Source organism: Parambassis ranga, chromosome 2, assembly GCF_900634625.1.
Source record: "Parambassis ranga chromosome 2, fParRan2.1, whole genome shotgun sequence".
Lineage (NCBI taxonomy): Eukaryota > Metazoa > Chordata > Actinopteri > Ambassidae > Parambassis > Parambassis ranga.
Window position 1 is genome coordinate 44,726,953 of NC_041023.1, and position 17,383 is coordinate 44,744,335.

Here is a 17,383-nt window from a genome sequence, read left to right on the forward strand (position 1 = left end):
TGTTTGCTGGTCCATCATGGCTTCCTGGTTGCAGATTCCTTTCGTTTTTTACAGAATCTTGTTATTTCTTTGGCACATAACTGATTTCCCTATGGGAATATTGTGCTGAATCATGACTACCAGTTGTGTCAAACACTGATCCTCCCACCATGAAACGAAGGGAAATGGGCGGAAGGACTGAAAACCTGACTCACCGCAGGTTCCGTTTTTGACTCTTCACTCCTTTTATAATGTGTCCCGGTCTCCTAAACCTGCTGCAGGTTCTATATAAGACAGACTGTGGAACCTTGACATCAGGGCTGGGGCTCAGAGGATGCTGACGTGCACACGTTTCTGGTGAAATCACTACACTACAGCACGTGGTGGACATGAAAAAAACGATCGAACATTGATGGATCTGTAGGTTCAGACATATCTGCATTAGCGTGGCTGCATAAATGCACGCCACAGATCTCATATACATTAGGAATATGGGCCAATAAGTGGGACTCCATCTTGTTGTGGCACACACGCTGTTGGCAGGCAGGCGGTGCAGCAGGTCTGTGGGCAGCAGGACAAATCCATACGTGTGTGTGCAGCACACACAGCGAGACCAACGGCCGGGATCAGCAGGGGTTCAGGCAGGAGCCGCTCAGGCGTGCACAGGAAGGCGAGGAGGTGGACGGACAGATCACCACAGTGGCTGCGAGACATAACGAGGGTCCTAATTCCTAATTTGGAAGTAAACGAAGAGCAGACCAGTGTTTCATTAGGAGGCGTAAACAGGGCCCGAGTGTGTGTGTGTTATTTACTTATGTTGTGTTGCATTGCTGCAGCCACAGATTAATACAGAATAACAAGCACAATATCCTCCAACAAACACGGGCCGGATGAAACCCTGGCATCCAGCAGCACAGATTTTATTATCGCATTAATACGCTCCTGCCTAGAAAGCCAGTGGACGTCCAGCTATTTGTCAGCAGGGGCTTCTTAAGTGCGACATCTGAGGAAGCGGGTCGGAAAAGCCCCCGGAGGGCCGAGGCACGCTGATGTGGAGCCGGGCTGTCAGGGCAGCTGAGCGCCCAGAACTTTCCAGCAGAGGTGACTTTTGCTCATTTCACTGTGATTCATGCACGTCTCCACTCAAATCAACACACGTTCGAATCCGGTCCTGCTGCTGACGTGATGTTTGTTGAGATTCACTGAAAGATGACGCGCTAAGCTAACAGTCTGCAGCGCTGGGCAGGTCAGAGCATCGGGTGATGTTTACATGTCGTTCTTTTTATTCGCTTTTGCTAAAATTAGACGCTTAAACTGCTAGCAGCTAATTTTAGTTGGTGAGTTTGATGGAGCAACATCTGACATGTGTAGCTTTCCTGTCTCCAACTCAAAGGACCATGTGACACGGATACAGGAAGTGACTGCTCAGTGCACTGGCGTGAGTGCAGTAGACATATATTGATATATATGTGTCAACCAATCATATCTTTTATGCCGATCAGCATCATCACATAGTCCGTCCTGCTCCAAATCCACCGTTTACTCTTAGCATGTAGCGGTGTTAGCATCACAGCTTAGTAGTCCTGACAGCAGGGCAGCTAGCCAGCAACAGTTTGCAATATATATATTGATATCATATCTGTATCTGTATCTGTATCCAGAATGCTGCATTGATTAGGCTCTACGTTTATAGATTTATTAGATTAAAAATACAAATATTCAGGCTTTTATGAGCAGCTCCTGTGACTCCACCTGATGCTGCTTCATGTGCTGCAGATGATGGAAAAACTGTGGAGAAGCTCAAATTGCGCCTAAAGCCTCCATTTCTGCATTATGTAAAAATATCGACCTGCACGGATCAATACGTCGGTATGATATTGATGGTGTCCGCAGACCATATATACACCGGTCAGGTGTGAACATTAGGTGTTAATTTTAAACATGACTTAATGTGTTGTTCACTGAACACACACACACACACACACACACACCTGTGGCCTCTGTGTCAGATGAGTCCGTACGGCATCTGCCATGTCGCTTGCTCCCGTTTTCTGAAACTCAGATCACGGATGCACCCATCTCCTGTCAGAGTGTGTGTGTGTGTGTGTGTGTGTGTGTGTGTGTGTGTGTGTGTGCTGCTCAGACCAACAGCATTACATAAATCTACCCCCAGCCTCTCAGTAGCTCAGTAATAACCCTAACACCAGACTTCCTGCAGGAAGTTCTCCTCTCTGCACAGACTGAAATCTGTTTGTATAAAAAAAGCCGACCTTATGAGCAGAGTCCTAACCGTCCTGTGTGTAGTACACACAGAGACAGCCGTCTCCTCTTGCTTCAGTAAACATGAATGAGCTCTGAGCGGAGTATTGACAGCACGGCGGAGGATGACTGGGTGTTTTTGTTAAGCTGATCGACAGGTGTGTGGCTCCTCAGATCCAAAGTCAGACGAGCTGCCATGTTTTCAGGGGTTTCTGCAGCACGTTGCACAAGAGGAGACTTGGGTAGATGTAGGCAGGGTGTAGGCGGTGTAGCCGGTGCTCCTCAGGGTTTGATCTTGGGTACTTTTTTAAAAAAATTTACTCCCGTAGATCTCCTGTAGATCTCACAGTCTATGGCCACGAGCTGAAAGAACGCAGAGCCAAGCAGTGAAAATGAGTTCTCTCTGCAGGGTGGCTGGACTCTCTCTTGGAGAGATACGGTGAGGAGCTAGACACAATTTGAGGTAGTTTGGGAATCTGGACACCACTTTGGTGAGGAGTTCTAAGTATGTCCAACCTGGGAGGAGGACCCAGAGCAGACCCAGGACATGCTGGAGGGTTTTCATCTCCTGTGAACGCCTTGGTATCCTCCAGGATGGGGTGGAGGGGGGGTCTGGGTTTGAATCTGCATCCAAAGAGTCCCCAAATCAGTGCGGTCTGCCCATCATATTGATGTCAGGCTATGATTTCTTCTCCCAGATAAAGGAGTTTGGTGGTTGCCATGACAACAGTAAGCATTGGTTGCAATGGACCACTTTCTGAAGGTCCAAGATGGTAACCTCTGGGTCTGTAGACTCCATGACTGCTGGACTAAGGTCCCGTTCACACTGGAGAAAGTCATTCCAGCTAGAGTAGGATTGAGCCCAGATAGCCTTTAAACCGCGGTCCTACCACGGCCTGAACGGACTCTGTATATTACGAGGCGCCACCTAGTGGTTTGGAGGACAGCAAACACGCTGGATGAAGCCGGATTGAGTGCGGACACAAGTGTGTGCTAGCCAGATTTGAAAATAGGTCTGAACGCATCCAGCTTAAAGGCTGTCTGGGCTCAATCCTACTCTAGCTGGACTGACTTTCTCCAGTGTGAACGGGGCCTAAATGTCTGAACGCTGAAAGTCATTCCTTCCTGTATGAGTCAGAAGAAGCGATGAGAGCCGGTGGCTCCTGGTTTCAGATTGTGATTAAACATCCTCACGTGTTGTGTTCTTCCCTTTCAGCGTGGAAACCAGCGAGCGGACGTAGCCCCCTGTGAGAGGACGGCTGAGCGGATCAGGACCGCCCCTGCACCCGGTGCACCTGTGTTCCCCGTGAACTTCCTCCCAGCTGCTTTCAGAGCCGAGGCTCCTCGCCGACGACTCCTGCTCCCCCCTGTTTTTTTTTTTGTTTATCGTTTCTCTGATCGGATCAGGGTCTGTGACCTCTTCCTTCTTTCAAGCAAAGACCAAAACCAGGTGCCAAACTGACTGTGTCAAGAGAAGAAGAAGCAAAAAAAAATCATCACAACCATCATCAAGTCATTACTGAGCCGCCGCAGCTTCTCGCTCCATCCATCGTCTTCAGTCGGTGTTTGCTGCTCTTTATGCTGACATGATTTTTCCTACTGGGACACTGATCAGTGCATTATTGGTTCAAAGTGCTTTATTCTCCACAGACCCTCCAGCTGAGGGTCTGTAGTACCAGAGGAGGCGTGTGCTGAGCAGCTACCTCTGCTGCTGCTCGTCGTCTGCGCTGTGAAACACTGTTGACACTTTGCCTCTCTCCTCCTCCTCCTCCTCCTCCTTCTCCTCCTCCTTCTTCCAGTCAGCTGTGTTTTTAGAGAGAGGCCTCTCGCTCTTCGTCGTCTTGTTTCTTCCGTTCGTGGCGCTCGCTTCCGCCACGCTGAGCGACCCCCCCCCCACCCTCTTTATCGCCTCCCAGTGACCTCTCTCGCATTCTTCCTCTTTATCCTATGAAAAACATGCAATTAAAAACCTTTCACTGTTCTCACCTGTAAGAAGACGAACATCACCTGAAGCCATACTGAACACCAGCCACACACACACACACACATTCAGGGAGTCAGTGAGGAAACCCTGCCAGCAGACAGCCGGCGCCGCCACTGACCCCGCCGCCGTGTTCTCCGTCTTCCTCTTGCGTTGACGGATGAATCCGGACATTTCATGTCTGTTCTGTGGGCAGAACCTCGCTGCCCTGCTAGAACCGGGCCCAAGCCCTCCTTCGTTCTCTTCTGCTGGCCAAGCTAAATTCAGAGCAGAGACACTCGCACGAGGGAATCGAACGCACATAGATGCTCGTCTTCTTCTTCTTCCGGCGCTGACGCCGTCGCCTGCTCCTCGCCTGCGGCGAATGCCTCGACGCGCTCGAGAACCAAACGCTGCTTCAAAGGATTTTTTTTATTTTTGTTTTTTATCACACACTCGCTGATCGTTGCTTTTTCGAACCAAACTGTAAAGCATATTGACCTTTACTGCTTCTTCCTGTGAATTCTTTGAAAGAGGGGAGCGTCATTTGTTTTTTATGCGAGTGGGATGCAACGGCGAACTCTCAATTTAAGTCACAGCTTGTGCCAAATTCAAACAGACTTCCTCTCGGCTTGTTCGTCAGTCAAACAAAGCTGAGATATTCCGAAGCTGCCAGCACTGTTGTTGTTTACAGACACACACTCAGCTCATATATTTATTATTATTATTCCTTTGTTTTTGTTTCCACGTATGATTTTTACACATCAGTTCAGCCACACAGGAAAAAACAGAAGTGCCAAATCTGAGAAGAAAAAAACCATCCAGCATCCGCTAACGCTCATCAGATACCAAGTTTACATACAGCGCTAAATGTTTACAGACCACGCTAACTCCATTACAGTTTGTGCCATGAACAGCTCCCAGATCCCTCCTCAGTAAGGAGAACAGGGTTCTTTCTGCTTGGACAGGTCGTCATAGCAACAGTTTACACTTTTCTCGCTCTCATTTTGTTTACAGATAATATATATACTGCCTATTTACGATTCTGGTTCCTGTTACCGACATTCAGTCTCCACTTCCTGCTGCCATAAAGTGAGATTTCTTTCTTTTACATTGAGTCCCGACGTGCAGCCGCTGAACAGGAAGTTCATATAGGGCCTAAAAACTCGGGAAGACCTCAATGTTTACAAAAGCTGCTTACAGGACGGATTCAGACAGAAATGTTTACATCCAGCCGCCCCACGAGGGATTAGTCACACAATGAAGGTTTTATACGTGGAGAAGCCGCCATCTTGGAGGAGGACGCTGAGTTTACGCTGGAACGATTTGTGATTTTTTTTTTTTTTTTTTAAAGCGGCTTGAGAACTTTGTGATAGAAACGATGATACCTGCGACTTCACAGGGGATGTTTTCTCGTCCCTCGCGCTCCTGCTATCCTGCTGCCTCGCTGGTTCTACAGTAACCATCACCACGGAGCAGCGGCGTGCCGCCGTCGCTGCCAGGAGCTCTCCCGTGGCCGGTAAGCCGGTAAGCTCACCTTGTTCCTTCTCACCGGCTTCAAGCCGCGACTGCCGCCGCTGCTGCCCGCTGGACCCAAAGTGGCGCCGAAGGCGGCGGAGTGGAGGCGGACGGGGAGCACGCGCCGGTTATGGCTGAACTCCCGCCAAACCCCTCCCTCAGACCATGCTGCCAGGAACATGACGGCCGACGCCCTGAAGCCGCCAGCTCGGCGCCGCCCAGGTGGCCCCGCCTCCCAGACAGCTGGTGATGTGGACGTGTGCAGGTACAGAACTCTTTCCTCCTTTTTTTGTTCAGTATATTTAACACAAATTGTGTCGCCAGGTTTGCGGCGCCGCTCGCAGCAGCTTGTAGGGGAAAGTGGCTTGCAAGGCTCGATGCCATAAAAACCAGGCGCTGCATGATTCCCCTCCTGCTGCTCTGGTCTTTATCTCTCTGAAGCTTATGTTTTTGCACTGAGAGGCGTCCTGCTGTTGCTAGGCAACATGTAATCAGCTCTAAATCAGTCGTGTGTTGGCGAGCCGCACACTACAACCACCAGCAGCAGCAGCTCGGCTCGGGCAGATGATAACAGAAAAAATCCGACCTCTCACTTTGTTCCTTTTATGTGTCAGATATGTACACACAGCTGTGTCACGCCGTGCTCCTCCTCCTCCTGCTGACGGATGTTTCTCCTCCCGTCTCTTGTTGCACAGGGGTTACTTTGACGTGATGGGGCACTTCGACAGCACGTTCAACTGCACCCAGGGCAGCTACATCTACTGCTGCGGCACCTGCCACTACCGCTTCTGCTGCGAGCACCAGAGGAACCGGCTGGACCAGGACGCCTGCACCAACTACATCTCCCCCGTCTGGGCCGACCCGCAGGTGCCGTCACCGTGCCCGCGGGCAACAAGCCCGACCCGGATTTTGAGACGCTGCAGCAGCAGAACAGCAGGTCCAGAGTCCAGACCAGCAGCAGGGACGTGTCGCCTGCTTTCCTTCTCTGACGTCATTTCTTTATTTTTCTTTAAAAACAGGCACGGCCTATGTGATCGGAGGGGTCATCTCCTTCACCCTGGTGGTGGCTGTGGGTGTCCGGATTGCCTTCAGTAAGGTGGCACGCCGACCTCGCAACAGAGACATCAACATGCCCAGGTGAGAGCGGCGGTGGACACAGCCACATGCTGGCCGGCTTAATGAAAAGATGAAGATGAACCTGAGACATGTGGCTCGGTTCTTCTCTCTTTGGGCTCTCTGACCCTTTGCTTGCTCTTCCTCTCGACTCTCCATCCTCCTCTGCTGTGTCAGATCGCTGGTGGATATCTTGCGTCACCAGTCGAGCCCGGTGCAGCAGGGAGGAGAGGAACAACGCCGCCGTCCTGACCTCCACCACCCTCAGACGGACGCACATCCAAAAACCTCTACACCCCCATCCTGCAGAGCAAAGACAACCGCAGTGAGTGACACACCACACACACACACACAACCACCTGCTGCTGCAGAGGTTGAAAAGTGAGCGTCTGAACCAGGCCAGCTTTCGGGGTCCCCGGCGACATGGATGGTAATTGTCACCACAGATTTCACTGCAGTCTCGCCGTCAGTAACACACTTCACACTTCAGCTGGAAACATTGTTGTGACCGAATTGTTGCCAGACGCTGAAGCTACAGATTAAAAACTCTTGGCGGGCCTTTTTCAGATGTAGCTCAGACGGTTACAGATACACTGAAGCATGAACAACATGAATTTAAATAAACACCAAAATGTCTTAATTTGGTGTTAAAGGTAGGGAGGAGATTTTAAAAACTCAGTGAGAGTCAAGCGGCAACCTTCGGGGCTCAAAGTTGAAGCCCATGCGGAAGTGTCAAAACTTGTAATTCACGCCGCAACTGCTGGGGGCTGGCTCCAAAAGCGAGTCATTTCCCATAGACTCCCATGTTAAAATGGCCGACTTCACAGCAGAAAAAAACATGTTTACAGCCTGGTACAAAAAAACCACTCTGGTCTCAGATGATAGGTTCTCTTCTAGTGTCAATTGTAGGGGGGGTGAATTGTTTTACAAGTCACTAGTTTCAATGGTATTCTGACTTAAAATTACGCATAATTATGGGCGTTGCTGCTTGAGTGACAGACAGTTGACGTATCTATCACAACGTGAGTTTCCTGCTTCCACGATCGCCCGCCCCCCTAAACTCCGCTCGTGCTCCCCCTTTTTGTCCATATTTGGAGTTTGGCGGACGTGACGCTGCCAACATGGCGGCGGTCATCAACGTCCTGGAACCTCCCACCGAGCCTCAGAACGGCTCTTCAGAAAACAAACGGGTGACGTCACAGGAAGCTCTGTCCATAGTTTTACTGTCAATGGTGAGTCAGCCAGATTTGGAAAGTAAACACATGCCCCTTTCTCTCGGAGCTCACCCCGAAGCCACGCCTCCAAATCACATGGACGTCACCTGAAGACGAGCTGCGGTCTGTGACTTCGGCCATCATGCATGTACCTCTCTGGTGCACAGAGCAGGAAGAGAGTGACAACCAGCCAATACTCCGCGCAGGGTCCACCCGGAGGATTGGCTGATGTTTTTATGTTTTATAGCTTCACAGATATTCATATTCTTCGTAAGAGAACTGCCGAACTAATCGGTTGCTATTGGATTGTAAAGAGAAGTTACACTAATTTAACAAAAAGTGCATCAGAGTGAAATCTCCTACCTTTAACAACGATGGTCTGCAGCAGCTGCCAGTTTGGGATCAGCCTACAGTATACAGACTGTCATCACACTTAAAACAGGACATAAAGGGCCAGAATAAGGAGGCAGTTCCTGCTGTGGAGAAGTCCCAAATAAGAACTCTTTCGACACATTCAGTCATTTTGTCTCTTAAAACGTTTGTTTGAACATTTTTGTCTCAGTTTGTCTTGATGACACGATCCACTGACGGAACTTTTAAAGTTTTCTGTAGTTTGCTGCAACGGAGCCAAAAAAAAAAAAAAACATACAGCAACAAATATAAAACAGAGTGAGTGTTCTGCTGCCTTATTTAAATGCATGTGCAGCCCACACACTGCAGCTCGGAGCGTTCCTCTGCTCTGACTGAAGTCCTGCTCAGATTAACATTCACTTCCATGCAGAGCTTCAAAACTTTCTGGTACCACACACACACACACACACACACTTTTCTCTCTCTCTCTGCTCTGTCTCTGTCGCTAAGCGAGCTCTCTGCTGTCCGTCTCTCCAGGAAGCTGGTTCCATCTGCAGGTAGCGTTTTATTAGTTAGTCTGTATTTGTCTCGGATCACAGAGCAGTGAATACGACCCAAACACTCGCTCCTTCTTTAGTGTTTGACTCTCATGTGCCGACCAAGTTTGATAAAAATAAAACGGGCTTATTCCTGGAGGGACTGTCCTTCTCCTTCCTGTCTCTCCTCTCTCGCTGTCCCCCTCTCTCTCTCTCTCTCTTTATTGACACAAATGCTTACTCGACACGGTCTTCTGTGTCCTCTGGAGTGGTTGTCCATCAGTTTGTCGGCTCTGCTCTCTTCGCAGCTGGGAACTTGCAACCAACCATTTTAACCAGCAGGGGTCTGCTTCCAGCCCCAAACACTTCTGCTACCATCGGTAAGCTTTGTTGTTGTCAGCAGCAGAGGTGGCGGCGGCGGCGGCGCGGCGGCCAGCTGCCGGCGGCCTTGCTCCCGGCCTGATTATCACACACACTGTCTGTCTGTCTTGATGTTAGTGTGACGGCTTGTTGTACTGCGCTCTTACAACAGCTGTGCTAACTGTCAACACGACCCTGTGGCGACACACACACTAACACACACTAACACACACGTCATGTGTTGGAGCACTCTGTCGCACGGTTGTGTTGAATTGACACATCTCTCATAAGAGTGCGAGCGTTGTGTGGCCTGCCTCCTGCTTTGATTGCGGTCCTGTCTGCCCCCCACCCTCCACCAGCCTGCCCTGTTCTTCTTCTCTTGGTGTAGCAGTGATGTGATGACACAGTGATGTGTGTGTGTGTGTGCGCTTACAGCTGAACACACACGAGCAATGCTAGCACAAGTCCTCTGCCCCCCCCCCCCCCGCTGTAAGTCAAAGAGGCTTATTCGGTGCATCTAACATGGCTGCCACAGGATACTGGATAAGGTTGCCATGGAAACGTGATGATGATGATGATGGTGATGAAGGAGACCAGCATGATTTCCATTGAACTTTTTAAGTTGTTTCACTGCCAGTTATTCCGAGCCATTACTCCTACATGTGTCCCTCGTGGAATGAATTACACAAGCAGGCAACTGCAGAGAATAAAACCGGGTTAGACGCACACACACACACACACACACACACACACACACACATCAGCTGAACGTTTAATAATGCATCCGATACAAACAGGAATGAAACTCCCTGCTTTACCTCTCTGAACCCGTCTTTTTTTTATTCAGGTCCGGGTGGAGGCCTGCAGCTTTATGCAGAGACACACATGTTCACACGTCTTCCTCTATCCTGCACATAGAACGCCTCCTGAATGGGACTGATGGATGGAACTGAGTCAATCACAGTGACTTGATGCATGAAGCAGAGCAGTGTGTCTTTGTTTGGAGAGTTTTTTTAATTTCGGATGCAAAAAGCTTCGATCTGGAGTCAAAACAGGGCAGTAATGACTTTTCATAGACTCTAGAGAGAAGTTTGGTGGCAGCGTATTATTGTCCGGGGTCAGAGGATTAAATGCGACTGGTTCAGAAGCTTTTTTAATCTATTTTTATATTTTGATTCTTTAAATATTAAGTGTATTTTTGTTGGTCTCTAACTTTATTTGTACAGGAGCCTCATAAATAAAACAAGGAACATACGTGTAGCTTTAAGATGATAATAGTTCCTGGTACAGTTCGCTCTGGGTGTGTGACCTCCTCTGGTTGGTTGTCCGTGGCTTCCTGAGAACAGAACACTTCAGCCCTGTGACTCAGGGCTCTTTTCCAGGACACCATGTATCGAACCTCTCCTGTCAGCCATCGTAGGTGTTTTGGAGAGAAAAAAAAAAAATCAATTACCCTCAAACCCGTGGAACTGATCAGGCTAATTCTGCATCCTGGCTCTTTCTTAAAACAACCAGCTCTTCCTGTCACTCCCTCCTGCTTTGGAAGCTTCTGATCTCACAGCTAGCATTGCTTTGACACCTCTCCCCCTCACCCCTTCTCCCCCGCCTCTCACCCCCTCCACCGTGTGTATAATGGTACAGAAGTCGATGTGGTTTGTGTGTGTGTGTATGTGTTCCCTGGTGGCTCTTAACAAAGACATCATTGGCCATTATTGCCCATTACTGTCAGCGGTCAATGAGCAGCATATGTCCAGCAGTTATCTTAACAAAATGGCAGCCAGTAACCATCATTGGTTATTGTGTGTCTGTGTGTGTCTGTGTGTGTCTGTGTGTCTGTGTGTGTCTAAGACAGAATACGGTTAAACAATCTGTGACTGCTGCTTTGTATGGTACCACATTTTGACAGACATTATTATGGAGAGCCTGTGTGTGTGCGTGTGTGTGTCTGGTGTGTGTGTGTGTGTGTGCGTGTGTGTGTGTCTGTGTCTCTGTGTCTGTGTGTGTGTCTGTGTGTGTGTGTGTGTGCGCTTGTGTGTGTCTGTGTGCTCGTGTGTGTGGTGGGTGTGTGTGTCTGTGTGTGTGTGTGTGTGTGCGTGTCTGTGTCTCTGTGTCTGTGTGTGTCTCTGTGATCTGTGTGGTGTCTCTGTGTCCTGTGTGTGTGTGCGTGTGTGCGTCTGTGTGTGTGTTGTCTGTGTGTGTGTGTGCGTGTGTGTGTCCTGTGTCGTCTGTGTCTGTGTGTGTCTGTGTCTGTGTGGTTGTGGTTGCGCGTGTGTGTGTCTGTGTCTCGTGTGTGTGTGTGGTGTGTGTGTGTGTGGCTGGTGTGTGTCTGTGTCCATGTACAGAACCTACACATGTGAGGTCACAGCTGAGTGCACCTGCATGTTGTGTGTTTGGAGAATATGAATGTACTTTTTTTTAATGATGTAACTGATGTCACCCCCCCACCCCGCCCCCCCGGCCGCTGACCTTACATAAGACGTCATCTCTATGTTATTGATCGACGTGCTGCTTTTGCACTTTGCATTACTGTGACTGTGCTCCCTGCTATCGGTGTCTTTCTCTGTATTTACATGTGCCTGATGAGTTTGTGTGAGAGCCTCACATGATCAGCACAGGGTCGTATTTATAGACGGTCGCCATGGAGCTCTGAGACACTTCCTGTGTTTACTGATTACTTAACCAGCTTGTGTGTTTCTTCTTCATCTGTGTAGAGCGCGGCCGCCCGTATGAACAACACCTCCCAGCTCTCCTCGGGGTCTACCCTGATTTCAGGTGTCGGTAAAGCCCCCGGAGGCGGCGGCGGCGGCGGCCTCATCGGAGGAGGAATGAGACACAACAGCAGCCACCCGTCTTCTCCCACTCCTTCCACAACCTGGCCCAGCTGCCGCCGTCCTACGAGGCGGCCATGAAACCTGAGATCAACCGCTACAGCTCCCTGAAGAGGCTGGGTAAGCCCCAAAGAGGAAGGGGAGGCAGGGGGAGCAACCTGAGGGGAGGGAGGGAGGGACTAATGGATTATTCAAGGTGATGTGACACACTAGCTGGCGGCCATTTGGAAGTACAGAGGTCTGGGGCCTCAGTGGGTTATGTTGGATCTCAGATAAACCTGTGACCTTTGAATCCGGTCTAATGGATCGATTTCAGTGTTCACCATGTGCAGCCCATGTGTGAGTCCACCTAAACTCCAATACAGGCGGAGAGGTGGAGCTGAGTCTGTCGGTCACAGCCTCCATCATCATAAATCTGGACGTAGAATTTAGCACAGAGATCCAAAAACACTGGAGCCCACTCTTTCCTTTCCAAAGCACAACCTGTTATTCCGAGTCTGATCAACCTGGTCCAGTCTTTGGAACCGACAGCTGATGATTCTCCCGTCAGTCCAGATTATGGGAGCACAGGATTTTTTATGATGAAGGTGGAGGGAGAAAGATGGAGCGGAGGAAAGATGAGGAAGGAGGTGGAAGTGCTGTTGGTGTGGGGGGCGGTGAAACAGCTGAGTGGGCAAATGAGGATACAGCATGAAGGAGAAAGGGGGGGGGGTGATGGAGATGCAGAGCAGAATGAAGGGAGAGGCTGCGGACGAGAGGAAGAAGGATTGGAGGGAGATGTCAGGAGATAAGGGGGAGGGGTGTCGGCCGGCTGGTCTGAGGGGCCTGGCTGCCATCGACGGGGAAGAAAAGTTCGAGAGGCAGCGGCTGGTCCGCCCCCCTCTCTCTCTCTCTCTCTGTCTTTACCTCTCTCGCCCTGCGATGGCTGACAACTGCAGGGGGAGGGGAGAGTGAATGGATGGTTACTACATGGGGGGCCGTCTGTGTGTGCTGTAATGAGGCGAAGGCAGAGTCCAGATGAGCCTCTTTATTATTCAATTCAATCAAAGAGGAGAAAACACTTCGATGGCCGACGGTGCGCGGCGCTCGCTGCACTTCAGCCCTTCTCTTACCTCCTCAGGAGACAGGAGCTCTGTCTTAAATCCAGAAGTCACCTCTCTGCTCGCCGTGGTCTTCTTCTGTTGTCCCTCTCCATCAATCCGCTGCATCAGTTCATGTCTGCAGCAACACGTCTGAACGCTCAGCTCGTCCTCCTTCAACAGTGCTGTTACATTCATGTCATTTAACACCAGGTGGGAGTCTCGGATGTTAGAATACTTATTTTTGAGTTGTCCCTGTATGAGTAAAAAAAAAGCAAAGCAACCTCCACAGCTGACAAATGAAGTCAATGCAGTTCCTCCCGCAGCCTGTAGGGCGGCTCCAAAGTCATGGTTTTGTAGTCCTATAATAAATTATATATATATATATATATAATAAATGTTAAAATGTCCAGCTTGTTCCTACTCTTAACTTTATTTTATTTTATTTATTTTGGGGGCTTTTTTACCTTCATTTGAGTTCACTGCTGTGAGGACTGCTGTCACCTGGAACACCTCATCCTGGAGCACTTTGATCGGGTGATGACTGATTGATGACTTGACTTGATTAATTGTCTCGGTTGTTTTACAGAAGGATCACTTCCTGTGTGCTGCAGGGTTTTACTGATCAGCTTCTTTAACCTGTCAGACTGTTGCACATTCTGCATGAATGTCAGTTTTGGTGGAACCCCCTCAGCTGAGGCTGAAATACCTCCACAAAGAGGGGGGAGGGGGGGCAGCCTCTCTTCAGCCATTGTGTGATGAAACCTGCTGCTTTTGATGAGGCCTCCCCGTGCGGCGCTGCAGAAATGACACTGATAAAGGCTTCTTTGTCAGCCGGAAGAGAAACCTGGAGATAATGTGGCCTTACAGGAGGCGGGGGGGGGGGAGTAAACGGAGAGGGTGAGGAGAAGAGTGAGGATGGAGGAGACAAAGGAACAAACAGAAGGAGGAGAGAAAGGAAGAGGCAGGAGGGGCAGGAGGAGGCGGCTGGGTAAAGGTCAGCTTTAAATTGGCTCTTGGGGAGCCGCTTCTCCATGGAAATGCTTTGAGATTAAAGCAGTCTGAGGCTGTGAAGCACAGAAACACTGTGTGTCACTGTTAATGAAAGTCACTCACAAACACTCGGTGCTCCTCTGTCTTTACGTTTGGTTTCATTCTTCTGTCTGTGCCCTTCCTCCCTTCACCCTGGAGCTCCTCTCTTACCTTTATTCTTTCACGCCTCCTGCAATATTCAGCGTGTCTCGTCTCTTTGAATGGTCCATTCCTGCCTTCTGTCTTCCTTAAGACATTTAAAGGCCCCGTTCACACTGGAGAGAGTCAGTCCAGCTAGAGCAGGATTGAATCCAGATCGCCTTTAAGTCTGGATACATTCAGACCTATTTTCAAATCTGGCTATCACCACCGTGTCCGCGCTCAACCCAGCTTAACACCATTTGTTTGTTGTCCTCCAAACCCTAGGTGGCGCCTTGTAATATACAGAGTCCGTTCAGGCTGCGGTAGGACCGCATGTGTGCATGCATCGTGTTTTTTTTTTTTTGTCCCGTGTCGCTCGTTCTTTTGGTTTTTTTTTTTCGGTTCAAACAGCAGTTTATTCCTTTGTAGCCCTGTGGAAAATAAACTCGGGCAAAGCTGTCGTAGTTCGACGGTTGTTTCATACGGCTTTTGTATGCGACCCGGACACTGTCCCTGAAGTATGATGTTGCATTTGCGTTCAGACCTGAGCCAGATGTAAGCCAATCCGGGTTGATCCACCTCCGAGAGGTGGATTGAAATCAATCTGGATATATCCAGATATGACCTGAATCCCGCTCTAGGATTGATTGTGTGAACGGGGTCTAACAGACCTTTAGGGATTTTCACCCGTTTATCTGCCCTCTTTACACAGGCTGAAATCAGGACATATATTGTATCAATCAATTATTTGCTGCATAGTCCTTATTAATCAATAAAGCAGATATCTGTAGTCAGTCTACATTTTGCAAATCTCTCTCTTTCTTTTGCTGCATCAGAGAAAGAACTGGACGAGTACTCCAGCTACTACAACTCCAAGCGTCGCTCCAACAACGCCCCGCCCTCCTTCCACTCCTCGCAGCACCACCTGCCGTGGGGTGGCGACTACACGCTGGGCTCCAGGGGCACGCTGCCGCTCCACGGCTCCCGGCCCCACCTCCACATCCCAGCCTCCACGCCGAACCGTACCCGCTGCCCTCGCAGACGCCGTACAACGCCAACTCCACCTTCGACAGGCCGCCGCGCCGCGTTCGTTTCCCAGGACCAGCTGCTGGCGCTGGCGGAGGGCAACACGCTGTCCCGCCTGTCCAAGAACCAGCAGCATCAGTACTACAAAGCCATGATGAGCATCAGCAGGAGCTCCACGTCACAGACGCTCCGCAGGTGAGAGGGTGGCAGAGGTGAGGCCTGATCAGACGAGGCAAAGGAAGATCAGAGGAGAGAGATGACAGAGGGGAAAACAAAATCAGAGCAAATGTTGGAAGAATTTTTCCAACAGGATCAGAGAAAAGTAGATTATGGCCACATTAAATAAATGAAAACACAAATACATAAATGTAGAATTTCATTATGTACAGTAAAGGGTTAATATATCAGGAATAAGTGGATTTAAGTGGTAGAGGAGCTGATTAATGCATGCAGTGTTCATAGTGGCCTTAACCCGGTCTCTGTGGTTCCAGGTCCCACGAGCGGCTCCTGGTCTCTCCTGACCGGCTGGACGACCGGCTGCTGCCGATGGGTCTGATGGAGAGGGGCGGGGGCACGGGGATGGTTCCCACCATGGGTCGGCTCAGCCACCACCAGAAGGCCCAGTCGCAGCAGAACATCTGCGCCACGCCGTCTCTGGACCGCCACCACATGATCAAGATGAACTCGCACCCGACGCCCGGCCACGAGCACGACCGCAGCTCCGCGGGCATGGGCAAGCACGGCGGCTGGGACCCCCACGGCGGAGGAGGAGAAAGAGGAGGAGGAGGAGGAGGAATGGGGTCGATGGGAGGACACCCCAACGCCCGACGAATGGCTTTTGCCAGCAAGAGGCAGAACACCATCGAACAGCTGCACTTCATCCCCGGAGGAGGAGGAGGAGGAGGAGGAGGGCAGGGACTGCGGACTGGGAGTAAGAACGAGGTGACAGTGTGAGAGGAAGATGAGGAGAGGTGAAGGCTGAAGAGAGAGAGAGAGAGAGAGGGTCTGTGAAGCTCTCAGCTGGCTGCCCCCCCCCCCCTTCACTAAATATGTCCTGTATGACGACGTTTAAGCCAATCGATTCTCTTCTTGTCACTTTGTGTGTTGAAAGAGAAATTTCAGCCATTCTTTGTAAAGGGAAGATACACGCCCTCCTAAAAAGAGCAAAAAAAACAGGCAGCTGGACGGCTGCTGGGTCTCCGCTGTGACTTTTACTGAAGGATTTCTGCTGAGTCCGATTTGTTGAATTGTCCTTGAGTTTTATTGCACTGCTGTCCTCCGAGTCCTCGAGCGCTCCGACAGATCGGTCTGTCTTTGAATCCGCCGTGGATGATGGAGAGCGCCGAGCCGGAGGCGGACGGGTTTGCTTGTCTTTGTATTTATAAAAAAAGTATTTAAAAACCAAACGAGCTGCTTTTGTATGAGATGAACCTGATGATGATGATGATAATATAATAACATGAAGATAACTGAGCCCTGTAGGATTTTGTGTATACTTAGTTGAAAACCTATTTATCCTTTAGCCAGCCGTAACGGCTGCATATGTAATCAGCCGATCGTTTCTTTCTCTAGCTGTGATTGGATGATCGATCGAACCGCAGAAATAATCGAGCCGCGTGCCGTCATCTGCTTTATGGCTCGAGATAAGAAAACAAAACATTTAGGAAGAAAACGTCATCTCAAATTGTTGCCAAACAGGCCCGGCCACACCAGCAGGGGAAGATTTTACCGCTGACGAAGAGGAGGCTGTTTTTGTAGTCCAACATGGAGGATGCTAGTGTAGCACATTAGCTGCACGTCCGTTTTCATTTATCCTCCTGTAGTGGAGAAGGAACGGCTCCAAAAATGGAATTACTAGGACGAAAATGTCACGTTTTTGCCCCATTAGCAAGTAGCCTGCTAGCCTAGTAGTTAGCGAGATCGCTCTCTTTAGTGACTTTTTAATAACGTAAATGCTGTAAATCCCAAGAATTATTCGTGACTGCTC

General features: G+C 49.8%; 1 pseudogene; it reads left to right on the forward strand.

The window, feature by feature from the left end:
• The first annotated feature begins 2,745 nt into the window (after nucleotides 1-2,745).
• Nucleotides 2,746-16,817, forward strand: LOC114445065 (protein shisa-7-like; annotated as a pseudogene).
• Nucleotides 16,818-17,383: the final 566 nt, after the last annotated feature.